Source organism: Carassius gibelio, chromosome B22, assembly GCF_023724105.1.
Source record: "Carassius gibelio isolate Cgi1373 ecotype wild population from Czech Republic chromosome B22, carGib1.2-hapl.c, whole genome shotgun sequence".
NCBI classification, from domain to species: domain Eukaryota; kingdom Metazoa; phylum Chordata; class Actinopteri; order Cypriniformes; family Cyprinidae; genus Carassius; species Carassius gibelio.
The window spans coordinates 47,906,408-47,921,901 of NC_068417.1; the positions used below are offsets into that span (position 1 = coordinate 47,906,408).

The 15,494-nt window shown below is 35.7% G+C and overlaps 4 non-coding genes across 4 annotated transcripts; all 4 read right to left on the reverse strand.

The window, feature by feature from the left end:
• Window positions 1-5,227: 5,227 nt before the first annotated feature.
• LOC128009164 (5S ribosomal RNA) lies at window positions 5,228-5,346 on the reverse strand. The gene has a single exon (XR_008180884.1). It is a non-coding gene; the product is annotated as a 5S ribosomal RNA (ribosomal RNA).
• Window positions 5,347-5,723: 377 nt separating this feature from the next.
• On the reverse strand, window positions 5,724-5,842 carry LOC128009165 (5S ribosomal RNA). The gene has a single exon (XR_008180885.1). It is a non-coding gene; the product is annotated as a 5S ribosomal RNA (ribosomal RNA).
• Window positions 5,843-6,480: 638 nt separating this feature from the next.
• Window positions 6,481-6,599, reverse strand: LOC128009166 (5S ribosomal RNA). Its single transcript, XR_008180886.1, has one exon. It is a non-coding gene; the product is annotated as a 5S ribosomal RNA (ribosomal RNA).
• Window positions 6,600-13,244: 6,645 nt separating this feature from the next.
• Window positions 13,245-13,363, reverse strand: LOC128009167 (5S ribosomal RNA). The gene has a single exon (XR_008180887.1). It is a non-coding gene; the product is annotated as a 5S ribosomal RNA (ribosomal RNA).
• Between the last annotated feature and the right edge of the window lie 2,131 nt (window positions 13,364-15,494).

Sequence of the window (15,494 nt, forward strand, 5' to 3'; positions counted from 1 at the left end):
CAACCTCACATTTCCCCAAATTTCATTTTCATTTAAGTCATCATATCTTTCTTTCCAGTAGTTCAAAGCTACTGGTTTTGTAAAAGCGATAGACCTAAAAATAATATACACATTCCTTACTTTGCATGAATTAAAATGAACGTTTTCCCCATTTAACCTTTTAAAAAATACATCTGGAAATTCATTCTCATCCCCACTCTCATAGTTTTCAATTCTTTCAATCCAGTCCTTTGGTATCGCTTTCTTTAAATCCTCATATTGTCCTTCTAACTTCCTTCTCCACGCCCTTTTGCCCCCCTCTCTCAATGCATCCACAACTGCCTGTAAAGGTACATAACCCTCTATCACCTCATACAATAGATCTTTTATTTGTCTCAAACCACAATCCCACCATTCTTTATAATACATGACCTTACCGTCCCTTATGATATTCGGATTTAAAAACAATGGTTGTTCTAAAAGCTGGGCCCTTCCTTTAGGTAAAATCAGTACATTTTCTAAAAATTCCCCCCATGATTCCAAAACCTCCACATAAAAACATGGCAGACCTTTTAACATCCAGCTTTTCATTTTCATCCATAAAACATTACATCCCATATTACATTTTTCCAGGTAATATTCCATGACTCTTTTCCAAATTACATCACTTTTGCTCTCTAGAAACTTCTGAACTATTTTAATTCTCAGCGTTCTCATTCTTAAAAATGGATCTAAAAGTCCCAATCCTCCCTCCTTTATGTTTCCAAGTAATGTATCATATGCAATCTTAGCCCTTCCATTTCCCCATAAAAACTTTAAAACCAATTCTTTCATTTTTTTGTAGTACAGATGAGGCAATGGGGTTACTCCCAACACATACCAGACTTTCGACAGCATCAATGAATTTATAATTAAAACTTTCCCCCTTAGCTTTAAATCTCTAATTTGCCAAAATCTCAGTCTTTTTCCAATTCCATTTAAAACACCATCCCAATTCAAAGTGTCTGCCTTATTAGAATCAATACCAACCCACAACCCCAAAATCTTGATGTGCTGCATTTCCTCCTTGAATTGTATATGCTGCGGTATTTCCTCTACTCTGCCAATCCTCATACACACACTTTTCCCCACATTTACTTTGGCTCCCGACCCTTTACAATATCTTTCTAAAATCCCCATTGCCCTATCAATACTTTGGATGTCTTCTACCAACAAGGTTGTATCATCTGCATACTGATATACTGCTTCTCTTTGGAAATGGTTCTTTATTTGTATTCCTTTGATTTCTCTGTCTGCCTTAATAGCCAAACCAAGTGGCTCGGCTACCAGAGAGTAAAGTAAGGCAGACAGTGGGCATCCTTGCCTGATCGACCTTGTTGGTTGAAAACAATCCGTTAAAAAACCATTGCATTTTATGCATGTTAACACATCTGAGTAAAAAATCCAAATCCATTTTCTAAAATTTTCTCCAAAACCAAAAGCCTTAAGAACATCAAATAAAAACTCATGCTCTACCCTGTCAAATGCCTTTTCTAAATCCAGACTTATTAAAAATCCCCCCTTTCCCTTCTCCTTCATATAATAAATTGTGTCTCTTATACTTTTAACCACATCTACTATATCTCTTCCTTGCACCCCGTATGCCTGTGTTGTTTTTATTATTTTTGGTAAAACCTTTTTTAATCTGTTTGCTAATACTTTTGCTAATATTTTAAAATCTGTATTCAACATGGATATAGGTCTAAAATTTTTAAGATCTTTTGGATTTCCGCTTTTTTTGTAAATCATTTTTACCATGCCTATCTTCATTTTTTCACTCAACACCCCCTTCTTGAAAATTTCTTCAAAAACTTCTTTTAAAATTGGGACTAACATTTCTCTAAAAGTTTTATAAAATTCATTAGTCAAACCATCCACACCAGGGCTCTTTCCAGGTTTTAACTGTTGAATTGCAATATCTATTTCTTCTTCCTTAATTTCTTTATCACACAAAATCATGTCCTCACCTGTTAACTTAGATTTAATTTGTTTAATCAAAAACTCCTCATCATTTTTACCTATACCTTGTCCCTTAAACATGTCCATGTAATATTGCTTTACTGTTTTCAAAATTTCTTTAGTTTCTGTTTCTATTTCCCCTTTTTTATTTAAGACTTCTTTCAATAGATCAGCCTTCTGCCTATTTTGTTCTAAATTAAAGAAAAATTTTGTGCATCTTTCTCCCTCTACTGCATATTTTGCTTTACTTCTTATAATTGCACCCTTACATTTTTCCTCTTCTAATATCTTTAATTTATCTTGTAACATTATTATTTTTTCAATTTCCTCTTTTCCATTGCATTCTGACACTTTTCTTAACTCATTATTCAGGAGTTTGGTTAATTCGGTTTCCTTCTGTCTTTCTAATTTTCTGACATTTTTGCTGTATTCTATTGAAAATGTCTTTATTTCCCACTTAACACTATCCCACCATACTCTTTTCTCTTCCCTATACATTCTATTAATTTTGCTTTCTTCCACAATCCCTTTAATACTTTCCTGATATGCATTACTCTTTAAAATCTTTGCATTTAAAACCCACACTCCCCCTCCCCTTTTCACACTTGAAGAATCTAATGTTAAAAATAAGAGAGAATGATCACTAAGACCAACTCGTTTATAATAAACATTAGTAATATTCCCTTGCATTTCCTCTGTACATAAAATATAATCAATCCTACTTTGTTTCAGTTCTTTTAAAACAAATTGTCTTCTTGAAAATTGCCTACTCGTTCTATTTCTTTCTCTCCACACATCAATCAATTTAAAATCCCCCATCAGTTTTTTCAACTCCTCCCTTCCCTTATCAGTCTTAAAAACCATATTACTTGCTAAGTCTAATTCTGTAAAAACAGTATTAAAATCCCCCATTAAAATCACCCTTTCATTAATTCTTACATTTGCAGATATTGTTTTAAAAAATTCCACCTTTTGCTTTTCTTGATTTGGAGCATGTATGTTACATATTATACATCTCTCATTTCCTTTTTCTATTTCAACAGCTAAACATTTCCCTGCTCCATCATTAAACACCACACTTTCTTTTTCACACACCTCTCTTCTTATTAAAATAGCAACCCCTTTCCCAGTTTTCTCTGTACCATTATTACAATGTATATTCCCATCCCATAAATTTTCAAACCTTTTAACACAATAATTTTTCCAATTAGTTTCTTGTAATACAAATACATCCACCCCTCTACATAATTCCCTCATATTTTCAAATTTCTCCACATCCATTAAACCTCGTGCATTAAATGAAACAACTCTTAAAAACATAAAAACAATATAAAATAAATAATTAAAACATTTCATTTTTTTTTTTCAGTCATGCTCCATATCTCTCAGTACATCAAATCTGTTCTCACAACCCTCCTTGTCTTTTAATATTCCTTGCCTTAAAAATCTTTTTTTTGCAATGTCTATATTGGGTGTTACCTTTAAAGTTCTTCTTCTTTGTATTCCTTCTCGTTCTTTCCTACGTTTCTCTTCTCCTTTTCTCTCCATTCTCCTCTCCTGATAACCTTCCTCGTCGTTTTGTTGTTCCCCATGTTCCTCGCTCATATCCATAGTCTTTTGCACAGTCCATTGAGATGTTGTTATTTCTCCATCTAGTTCTTTCTTCTTTTCTCCTGTGTCCCCCTGATGTTCTTTCTCTCCATTGTCCTCTCTCAGTCCACAGTGTTTCTCTTCTCCTTTTCTCTCCATTCTCCCCTCCTGATAACCTTCCTCATTGTTTTTTTGTTCCTCCTGTTCTTTGCTTATTTCCATGGTCCTTTGCACCGTCCCTTGTGATATTGTTTTTTCTCCATCATTTTCTTTTTCCTCTCCTCCTGTGTCTGCTTGATGTTCTTCCTCTTCATTTTCCTCTCTTAGTCCACAATCTTCCATCTCCTTGTTTAAAACATTGTCCATCTCGGTTTCCCTCTGCTTTTGCCCACCCACATTAACAACCATATCTGTTTCTTGTTCACTACTATTTTCTCCCTCCCCCATCCAACATTCGCACCTCACCAACACTTTCCTACATTCCGGGCACTTCACTGCATTGCAGCTTCTTGCCAAGTGCCCCTGCTCTTTGCACTGGTAACAAATAAAGTCCGGGCAATCTTTAAATACATGTCCTGGATCCATACACAATCTACAGGTTTTCACCTGCCGATCGTGTATAATCCGAAAGTACTGTGTGCCCTCAGCAGTCTCAAACTTGCTGCTATATGGTAGAGATACAACTTCCTTTGGGAACCTGACCTTTACATATCTCGTACCATCTGCTATTTCAGTACCCGGATATGTTCTTCTCTTAATGTTGGATGAGGGAGTTACACCCCATGCCTCCAATTTATCTAATATATCCTGGTCATCAACATATGCAGGCAAATGCATAAAAGAAACAACATATTCTCTTACTTGTAGCTTTCTAATCTCACAAAATTGTTGCTTGATTCTTAGTCCATCCTCTAGCTTTTCACACTCCTCCTCATTTGATAACGTGATCTCGAATTCTTTGCCTTGTCTTGGTCTTATCGCCAAAATCTTTCCTCCTCCAATTTTTTCATTCACTTCTTTGATAATATCCTGCACCGATCCATCTCTCACCTCTGCCAGATCCACAATTACAGTTGCTTCCTTTGAATAAATAATCATTTTCTTTGCCTCGTTGTATCCAAGCCGTTGTCCTGTAGTGTTTTCCTTGTCAAAGTCCCTGCGTCTTTCTCCTGCCATTTCCTTGTTCATTTCCATGTAATCAGTCCAATTTTGAAAAAATAACAAAACAAAACCTCCAAAAATAAAAATCCTCCCCAGACAGCCTAGGCTGCTGGGAAGTGTTTGAACTTAAAAACAAAACAAAACAGAAAAACAGAAAAAAGCTAACTTTAAACAAAAAATGGGTTTACAAACAACAATGGTGAGCCTACTCTCACCCACTACTGCCACCTCACTTCCTGCTAGCACTCTAGCGTTGCCAGGTTGGTATGGCCGTAAGCGAAGTCTGCTGCAAAGAGAGGGCTATTTAAAGACCAGCCAATCTTATCGCCAGTACATTATATAAGTAGGAAAGAAAACCCAAAAGCTTAAAGCACCTGGTATTCCTAGGCAGTCTCTCATCAAAGTACTAACCAGACCTAAACCTGCTAAGATTCAGAGATCGGGCATTGACTCTATTTTTTGGCAAAATTATTATAAACTAAGTGAAAAATGTCCAAAAAGCTTACAGCACCTGGTATTCCCAGGCGGTCTCCCATCCAAGTACTAACCAGGCCCAAACCTGCTTAGCTTCCGAGATCAGACGAGATCGGGCATAGCCAGGTTGGTATGGCCGTAAGCGAAGACTGCTGCAAAGAGAGGGCTATTTAAAGAGCAGCCAATCTTATCGCCAGTACATTATATAAGTAGGAAAGAAAGCCCAAAAGCTTAAAGCACCTGGTATTCCTAGGCAGTCTCTCATCAAAGTACTAACCAGACCTAAACCTGCTAAGATTCAGAGATCGGGCATTGACTCTTTTTTTTTTTTTTTTTTTTTTTTTTAATGAAAGATTATTATATAATTCGTGAAATTTTCCAAAAAGATTAAAGCACCTGGTATTCCCAGGCAGTCTCCCATCCATGTACTAACCAGGCCCAAACCTGCAAATATTCAGAGATCGGGCATTGACTCTATTTTTTGGCAAAATTATTATAAACTAAGTGAAAAATGTCCAAAAAGCTTACAGCACCTGGTATTCCCAGGCGGTCTCCCATCCAAGTACTAACCAGGCCCAAACCTGCTTAGCTTCCGAGATCAGACGAGATCGGGCATAGCCAGGTTGGTATGGCCGTAAGCGAAGTCTGCTGCAAAGAGAGGGCTATTTAAAGAGCAGCCAATCTTATCGCCAGTACATTATATAAGTAGGAAAGAAAGCCCAAAAGCTTAAAGCACCTGGTATTCCTAGACAGTCTCTCATCAAAGTACTAACCAGACCTAAACCTGCTAAGATTCAGAGATCGGGCATTGACTCTTTTTTTTTTTTTTTTTTTTTTTTAATGAAAGATTATTATATAATTCGTGAAATTTTCCAAAAAGATTAAAGCACCTGGTATTCCCAGGCTGTCTCCCATCCATGTACTAACCAGGCCCAAAGCTGCAAATATTCAGAGATCGGGCATTGACTCTATTTTTTGGCAAAATTATTAAATACTAAGTGAAAAATGTACAGCACCTGGTATTCCCAGGCAGTCTCCCATCCATGTACTAACCAGGCCCAAAGCTGCAAATATTCAGAGATCGGGCATTGACTCTATTTTTTGGCAAAATTATTATATACTAAGTGAAAAATGTCCAAAAAGCTTACAGCACCTGGTATTAACAGGCAGTCTCCCATCCATGTACTAACCAGGCCCAAACCTGCTAAGATTCAGAGATGGGGCATTGACTCTATTTTTTGGCAAAATTATTATATACTAAGTGAAAAATTTCCAAAAAGCTTACAGCACCTGGTATTCCCAGGCGGTCTCCCATCCAAGTACTAACCAGGCCCAAACCTGCTTAGCTTCCGAGATCAGACGAGATCGGGCATAGCCAGGTTGGTATGGCCGTAAGCGAAGTCTGCTGCAAAGAGAGGGCTATTTAAAGACCAGCCAATCTTATCGCCAGTACATTATATAAGTAGGAAAGAAAACCCAAAAGCTTAAAGCACCTGGTATTCCTAGGCAGTCTCTCATCAAAGTACTAACCAGACCTAAACCTGCTAAGATTCAGAGATCGGGCATTGACTCTATTTTTTGGCAAAATTATTATAAACTAAGTGAAAAATGTCCAAAAAGCTTACAGCACCTGGTATTCCCAGGCGGTCTCCCATCCAAGTACTAACCAGGCCCAAACCTGCTTAGCTTCCGAGATCAGACGAGATCGGGCATAGCCTTTTTTTTTTTTTTTTTTTTTTTTTTTTTTCTTTTTTTTTTTTTAATTAATAAATTTCAATCAATAAAATACAATAGATTAAACACAATCAATAGAAAATACAGAACATTGTCTTCACACATCTCTACATTGCACATCTTTCCTTTACATAGATAATTTAAAAATCTCCTTCACTTCCTGGCAGCTTCCACATTAAATCATTTAAAACACAATAAACTTTTGGGGTAAAAACATCATAAAAAGAATCCAACATATTTCCACCTTTAAAGTACACATACAATCTCTCAATATATAATTCAGTTTTCCTTTTAAACACAGTCCAAACATCCAACACAGTTTTTTCTTTTTTAGCCACAGTTCTTCTCTCCCATATTGCACTTTTCATTAGCATTACAAACAAATTAATAAAACTTTTGTTTTGACACTTTTTTTCCCAACCAAACATCACCAATCTGTTCCATTCAATTACATTTTCATCCCACTCCTCAGTCACATCTTTAATTAAACATTTACATTTTCTTAAAAATTCCTCCAGTTCTCTACAATATAAAAACAAATGTAAAATCCCCTCTTCCTTTTCCTGGCACACTTTACACAGAGCGTTTTCTTCCATTCCTATTTTATTTAAAATTGCCTCAGTAAAAACCACTTTATGCCTTATAAAATACTCCAAACATCCCAATTTAGTTTCCACACACTTCCCCGTCATGTTTCTCCAAATACACTCTTTTTTAAAATCTTTGAATTTTTGCACCCAGTATACATTTGCAATAGGCTCTTTAAAAACACCATCTCTAAAAGAACAATAAATAATTTTCAGAGTACATTCCTTAAAATCATACAGTTTTTCCTCTAATTTCACATAAATACATTTCTCTTTTGGCTCTCCTTCCATACATTCTATTCTTTTAATCCATTCTTTCGGTATTGCGCTTTTAATTATTTCATATTTATTTTTTATGTCTTGTTCACTGTAATCCTCTTTTGCCTCCTCCATTGCATCTACAATAAATTGTGTCGGTAAAAACCCTTCTTTAAATTCATACAAAATGTCTCTCACTCTTGTTATCCCCACTTCCATCCATTTCTTCAAAAAAATCCCTTTGTCTTGCTTTAAAATCTTTTGGTTTAAGAAAAGAGGTTGATTTAAAATGTTTTCTCTCCCATGTGGATCATACTCAACTTTAACTAAAAATTTTCCCCAAGCACTTAAAATTTCTCTATAAAACTCTGGTAAATTTTCTGTCATCCAATTCTTCGTTTTCATCCATAAAATTCCATCCCCCATGTTAAAATCCCCGCATTTGTTTAAAAAATATTTCATCGTCTTTTTCCACTCTGGTTTGCCCTCATCTAGGTATTTCTTCACTACTTTCACTCTCAAACTATTTTTTCTCTGTTCCACATCTATTAAACCTAAACCCCCCTTCTCTACTGCCCCTAATATTGTGTTAAAAGCTATTCTTGCTGGTTTCCCCTCCCATAAAAAGTCAAGAAAACATTTCTTCAACCTCTTTTCTGTCCACAATGGCATATCTGATACATATAAAACATTCCATAACTTAGACACCATTAAAACATTCAATACTAAAACCTTCCCTTTCAAGTTTAATGTTCTTAATTTCCAAAAATTTAACCTTCTCTCTATCCCTGTTACTAGTTCCTCCCACATTTCATCACATACTTTCCTCTCATTTTTACCCATTAAAATCCCTAAAATCCTAATTTCATCCACTTCCTTAAAATTAAAACAATCCTTTAAAACCATTGCTTTACCAAATCTCATATATACAGTTTTTTCTTCATTTACTTTACTCCCAGATCCTTTACAATATTCTTCTACAACCTTCATAACTTCCTTGATGCTCTCCTTTCCTTTAACTACTAACGTTGTGTCATCAGCATATTGAAAAACCTTTCCCTCAGCCTTATTTTCCTCAATTTCAATTCCAATTATTTCTTCTTTTTGTTTTATAGCCAATCCTAACGGTTCCGATACAAGTGAATATAATAACGCTGAAAGCGGACAACCCTGTCTTATCGATCTTGTGATTTTAAAACATTCTGTTAAAAACCCATTACATTTTATTCTCGTTAAAGCGCCCTTATATAAAATCTCAATCCATTTGATAAAATTCCCCCCAAAACCAAATTCCTTTAAAACATCAAATAAATACCTGTGTTCAACCCGATCAAATGCTTTTTCAAAATCTAGACTAATTACGTAACCATCTTCATTTTTTTCTTTCATGTACCATACTGTGTCTCTTATGCTCATTGTTATGTCCGCTATATCTCTTCCCTTTACTCCATATGCTTGGTTTGTTTGAATTATACTTGGCATTACTTCCTTTAACCTGTTTGATAAAACCTTCGCTAAAATCTTAAAATCTGTGTTAAGCATCGTAATCGGCCTATAGTTTTTTAAATCTACTTTTTCTCCTTTCCTTTTATATATCAATTTTGTTATACCCATCCCCATTCTTTCATTAACTTCTTCTTTTTCAAAAACCTCACTAAAAACTTCCTTTAAAATCTTTGTTAAAATCTCTTTAAAACATATATAAAATTCACTTCCCAAACCATCTATTCCTGGACTTTTATTTTTATTCAGCTGCTGTATTGCTCTTTCAATCTCTTCTTCTCCAATTTTTTGATCGCATTCTATTTTATCTTCCTTACTAATTCTTACTTTTATCTGATTCAGCAGTTCCCTTTTTTTGTTTTCTTCTACACCCCTTGCACTAAAAAGATCCTCATAAAAATTCTTTATTTCTTCTAAAATCTCTTCATTCCCTTCTACAACTTCTACAACTTCCCCATTTTTCCCTCTTATCTGTTTTATTATTTCAGCTTTCCCTCGCTTTTTTTCTAAATCAAAAAAAAACTTTGTGCATTTTTCTCCCTCCACAGTATATTTAGCTTTGCTTCTTAACCTCGCCCCCTCATATTCTATTTCCTCTATTTCTTTCAGTTTTTCCTCCATTTCCCTTATCTTTTGTATATCTTTATTTTCTTTATTCAATTCCACTTCCAAACTTTCCTTTATTTCTTTTTCTTTGTATCTTTTGCATTTCTGTACTAAACTGCAATACTTAATTGAGAATTTTTTTATTAAAAACTTTACATTCTCCCACCATATTCTCTTATCGTCTTCATACATTTCATTTTCCCTTTCTTTTTCTATAATTTCTTTAACCTTTAAAACATAGTCTTCATTTTCTAACATTTTTGTATTTAAAACCCATATTCCTGGCCCTCTTTGTACTTTATCCCAGTCCAATTTAAAAAATAAAAACTTGTGATCGCTAAAACTTGTTTCTTCATACTTAATCTTTTCTATAAAATTCTCCACATTTCTCGTACATAAAATAAAGTCAATTCTTGTTTCGCACACAAACTGCCCCACTATTTGCCTTCTTGAAAACTCCTTTTTCTTTTCATTCCTTTCTCTCCACACATCTATCATATTATTTTCTGCCATTAATGCTTTTAGTTCTTTTCTCCCCTTGTCATTTTTAAAAACCATTCCTTCTGCCATGTCTTGTTTACTAAAAACCGTATTAAAATCCCCCATCATTATTATTTCTTTATACTTCTTTACAATACTTCTTAAAACATAAAAAAACTCTTTCTTTTCCTTCTCCACCGTTGGTGCATGTATATTTACTAAAATCAATTCCCTTCCTTCATGTTTTATCTGAACAACCATACATTTCCCCATCGTATCTTTGTATAAAATTTGACTTGCTTTAAAAACATCATCCTTCATTAAAAAAGCCACACCTCTCCCAAACCTCCCATCTCCATTATTGTATAAAATCCCTCCTTCCCATCTCTTTTTAAAATCATTCATTACATTTTCTCTCCAGTTTGTTTCTTGTAGCACAATAATGTCTTCTCTTTTACATTTTTCTTTTACATATTCAAATTTCTTTAAGTTCAAGAGTCCTCTTGCATTGAAAGTCACAACACTTAAAACCATTAAAAAGAAAAAAATTAAATATCTAAAACCCATCATTCTCAGTCTTCCTCCACCATTTCCTTTAACACTTCAAAACTGTTAAAACATTTAACTTTTTTCCTTGCAGTTCCTATATTTGGCTTTACCTGTAGTGATCTTCTTCTAATTTGTCCCCTCTCCACCTTTTCCTTCTCATCCTCCTCCATAATTATTTCTCCTTCGTTGTCAGTTTCTTTGTCTTGTTCTTTTCCTTTTTGTCCATGAATTGAAGATATGTCCATCTGGGTCAATTGTGTGTCCTCTTCTCTTATCTGTTCATCATTTTCTTTTTCTTTTTCTCCTTCTCCTTCTCCTTCTCCTTCCTGTCTGTAGTTTGTTCCTTCCTCTGATTCCTTTGGTTGTAATTCATCCTCTTCTTGTCTTTCTTCACAATGTCCTTCTTCATCGTGGTTTCCTTCATGCACCTGTCTGTCCACCTGTTCTTCCCTTCCACCTACCACTCCCTCCATCCAGCATTCACATTTATTTAACATTTTTTGGCAATCCGGGCACCTGACAGCATTGCAGTCTCGTGCGAAATGTCCCCTTTCCGAGCATTTATAGCACTTGAATTCTGGGCACTCCTTCAGTAAATGTTCCGGGCTCATGCACAGCCTACAAGTCTTCACCTGGTGGCTGTGCATCACCCTAAAGTACTGCGGGCCCTCGGCTGTTTCAATCTTTGTGCTATAAGGGAGTGATGCCACTTCTTTGGGGAACCTCACCTTAACAAACCTTGTACCGTCTTCAATGTCAGTGCCCGGATAGCATCTCCTTTTGATTTTAGATATGGGGGATACCCCCCATCCTTCCAATTTTTCCAAAATTTCCTTATCCTCCAGGTAGACAGGCAGGTGCATGAAGGAAACAACGTAATCTTTATTTTGCAGTTTTTTTACTTCACAGTCCACTCCCTTTATTGTCAATCCATTAATTAAAATGTCACACATTTCTTCCTGTTCCAGTGTCAGTTCATATTCTTTGCCTTGTCTGGGTCTTACAGCCAACACCTTTCCACTTCCAATTTTTTCTGAGATTGCTTTAATTATATCCTCTCCTCTCACACCACTCACATTCTCTGTACTCACGATCACTGTTGCCTCCTTTAAATATTTTCTTTCACCAAATTTTTTCCTTGCTTCTTGATCTTTTCCATTTCCAGCTCTTTGTTGCTTCTCCAGTCCAGTGTCATTTGCCGTGCGTGTTCCTCCTGCTAGTCCAGTGTCGTTTGCCATGCTTGTTCCTCCAGCCAGTCCAGTGTTGTTTACCATGCGTGTTCCTCCAGCCAGTCCCGTGTCGTTTGCCATGCTTGTCCCTCCAGCCAGTCCAGTGTCGATTGCCATGCGTGTTCCTCCAGCCAGTCCAGTGTCGCTTGCCATGCGTGTTCCTCCTGCCAGTCCATTGTCATTTGCCATTCGAGTCTCTCCAGCCAGTTCCGAGTTGTTACCATATAATCCGTCCATTTTGGAGAAAAAAAAAGATCAACCACCCTCCAGACAGCGATATGCTGCTGTTAGGTGGTTTTCAAAAAAGAAAAAATGCCAAAAAACAATCACAGATTCACAAAACAAACAAAACAACCACAAGTAGAAAAACACAAAATGGAGGAGAGCCTTCCTCTCCCAACTGCAGCCAACACTTCCTGTAGCTCTCTAGCGCCCTCAGGTTGGTATGGCCGTAAGCGAAGTCTGCTGCAAAGAGAGGGCTATTTAAAGAGCAGCCAATCTTATCGCCAGTACATTATATAAGTAGGAAAGAAAGCCCAAAAGCTTAAAGCACCTGGTATTCCTAGACAGTCTCTCATCAAAGTACTAACCAGACCTAAACCTGCTAAGATTCAGAGATCGGGCATTGACTCTTTTTTTTTTTTTTTTTTTTTTTTTAATGAAAGATTATTATATAATTCGTGAAATTTTCCAAAAAGATTAAAGCACCTGGTATTCCCAGGCTGTCTCCCATCCATGTACTAACCAGGCCCAAAGCTGCAAATATTCAGAGATCGGGCATTGACTCTATTTTTTGGCAAAATTATTAAATACTAAGTGAAAAATGTACAGCACCTGGTATTCCCAGGCAGTCTCCCATCCATGTACTAACCAGGCCCAAAGCTGCAAATATTCAGAGATCGGGCATTGACTCTATTTTTTGGCAAAATTATTATATACTAAGTGAAAAATGTCCAAAAAGCTTACAGCACCTGGTATTAACAGGCAGTCTCCCATCCATGTACTAACCAGGCCCAAACCTGCTAAGATTCAGAGATGGGGCATTGACTCTATTTTTTGGCAAAATTATTATATACTAAGTGAAAAATTTCCAAAAAGCTTACAGCACCTGGTATTCCCAGGCGGTCTCCCATCCAAGTACTAACCAGGCCCAAACCTGCTTAGCTTCCGAGATCAGACGAGATCGGGCATAGCCAGGTTGGTATGGCCGTAAGCGAAGTCTGCTGCAAAGAGAGGGCTATTTAAAGACCAGCCAATCTTATCGCCAGTACATTATATAAGTAGGAAAGAAAACCCAAAAGCTTAAAGCACCTGGTATTCCTAGGCAGTCTCTCATCAAAGTACTAACCAGACCTAAACCTGCTAAGATTCAGAGATCGGGCATTGACTCTATTTTTTGGCAAAATTATTATAAACTAAGTGAAAAATGTCCAAAAAGCTTACAGCACCTGGTATTCCCAGGCGGTCTCCCATCCAAGTACTAACCAGGCCCAAACCTGCTTAGCTTCCGAGATCAGACGAGATCGGGCATAGCCTTTTTTTTTTTTTTTTTTTTTCTTTTTTTTTTTTTAATTAATAAATTTCAATCAATAAAATACAATAGATTAAACACAATCAATAGAAAATACAGAACATTGTCTTCACACATCTCTACATTGCACATCTTTCCTTTACATAGATAATTTAAAAATCTCCTTCACTTCCTGGCAGCTTCCACATTAAATCATTTAAAACACAATAAACTTTTGGGGTAAAAACATCATAAAAAGAATCCAACATATTTCCACCTTTAAAGTACACATACAATCTCTCAATATATAATTCAGTTTTCCTTTTAAACACAGTCCAAACATCCAACACAGTTTTTTCTTTTTTAGCCACAGTTCTTCTCTCCCATATTGCACTTTTCATTAGCATTACAAACAAATTAATAAAACTTTTGTTTTGACACTTTTTTTCCCAACCAAACATCACCAATCTGTTCCATTCAATTACATTTTCATCCCACTCCTCAGTCACATCTTTAATTAAACATTTACATTTTCTTAAAAATTCCTCCAGTTCTCTACAATATAAAAACAAATGTAAAATCCCCTCTTCCTTTTCCTGGCACACTTTACACAGAGCGTTTTCTTCCATTCCTATTTTATTTAAAATTGCCTCAGTAAAAACCACTTTATGCCTTATAAAATACTCCAAACATCCCAATTTAGTTTCCACACACTTCCCCGTCATGTTTCTCCAAATACACTCTTTTTTAAAATCTTTGAATTTTTGCACCCAGTATACATTTGCAATAGGCTCTTTAAAAACACCATCTCTAAAAGAACAATAAATAATTTTCAGAGTACATTCCTTAAAATCATACAGTTTTTCCTCTAATTTCACATAAATACATTTCTCTTTTGGCTCTCCTTCCATACATTCTATTCTTTTAATCCATTCTTTCGGTATTGCGCTTTTAATTATTTCATATTTATTTTTTATGTCTTGTTCACTGTAATCCTCTTTTGCCTCCTCCATTGCATCTACAATAAATTGTGTCGGTAAAAACCCTTCTTTAAATTCATACAAAATGTCTCTCACTCTTGTTATCCCCACTTCCATCCATTTCTTCAAAAAAATCCCTTTGTCTTGCTTTAAAATCTTTTGGTTTAAGAAAAGAGGTTGATTTAAAATGTTTTCTCTCCCATGTGGATCATACTCAACTTTAACTAAAAATCTTCCCCAAGCACTTAAAATTTCTCTATAAAACTCTGGTAAATTTTCTGTCATCCAATTCTTCGTTTTCATCCATAAAATTCCATCCCCCATGTTAAAATCCCCGCATTTGTTTAAAAAATATTTCATCGTCTTTTTCCACTCTGGTTTGCCCTCATCTAGGTATTTCTTCACTACTTTCACTCTCAAACTATTTTTTCTCTGTTCCACATCTATTAAACCTAAACCCCCCTTCTCTACTGCCCCTAATATTGTGTTAAAAGCTATTCTTGCTGGTTTCCCCTCCCATAAAAAGTCAAGAAAACATTTCTTCAACCTCTTTTCTGTCCACAATGGCATATCTGATACATATAAAACATTCCATAACTTAGACACCATTAAAACATTCAATACTAAAACCTTCCCTTTCAAGTTTAATGTTCTTAATTTCCAAAAATTTAACCTTCTCTCTATCCCTGTTACTAGTTCCTCCCACATTTCATCACATACTTTCCTCTCATTTTTACCCATTAAAATCCCTAAAATCCTAATTTCATCCACTTCCTTAAAATTAAAACAATCCTTTAAAACCATTGCTTTACCAAATCTCATATATACAGTTTTTTCTTCATTTACTTTACTCCCA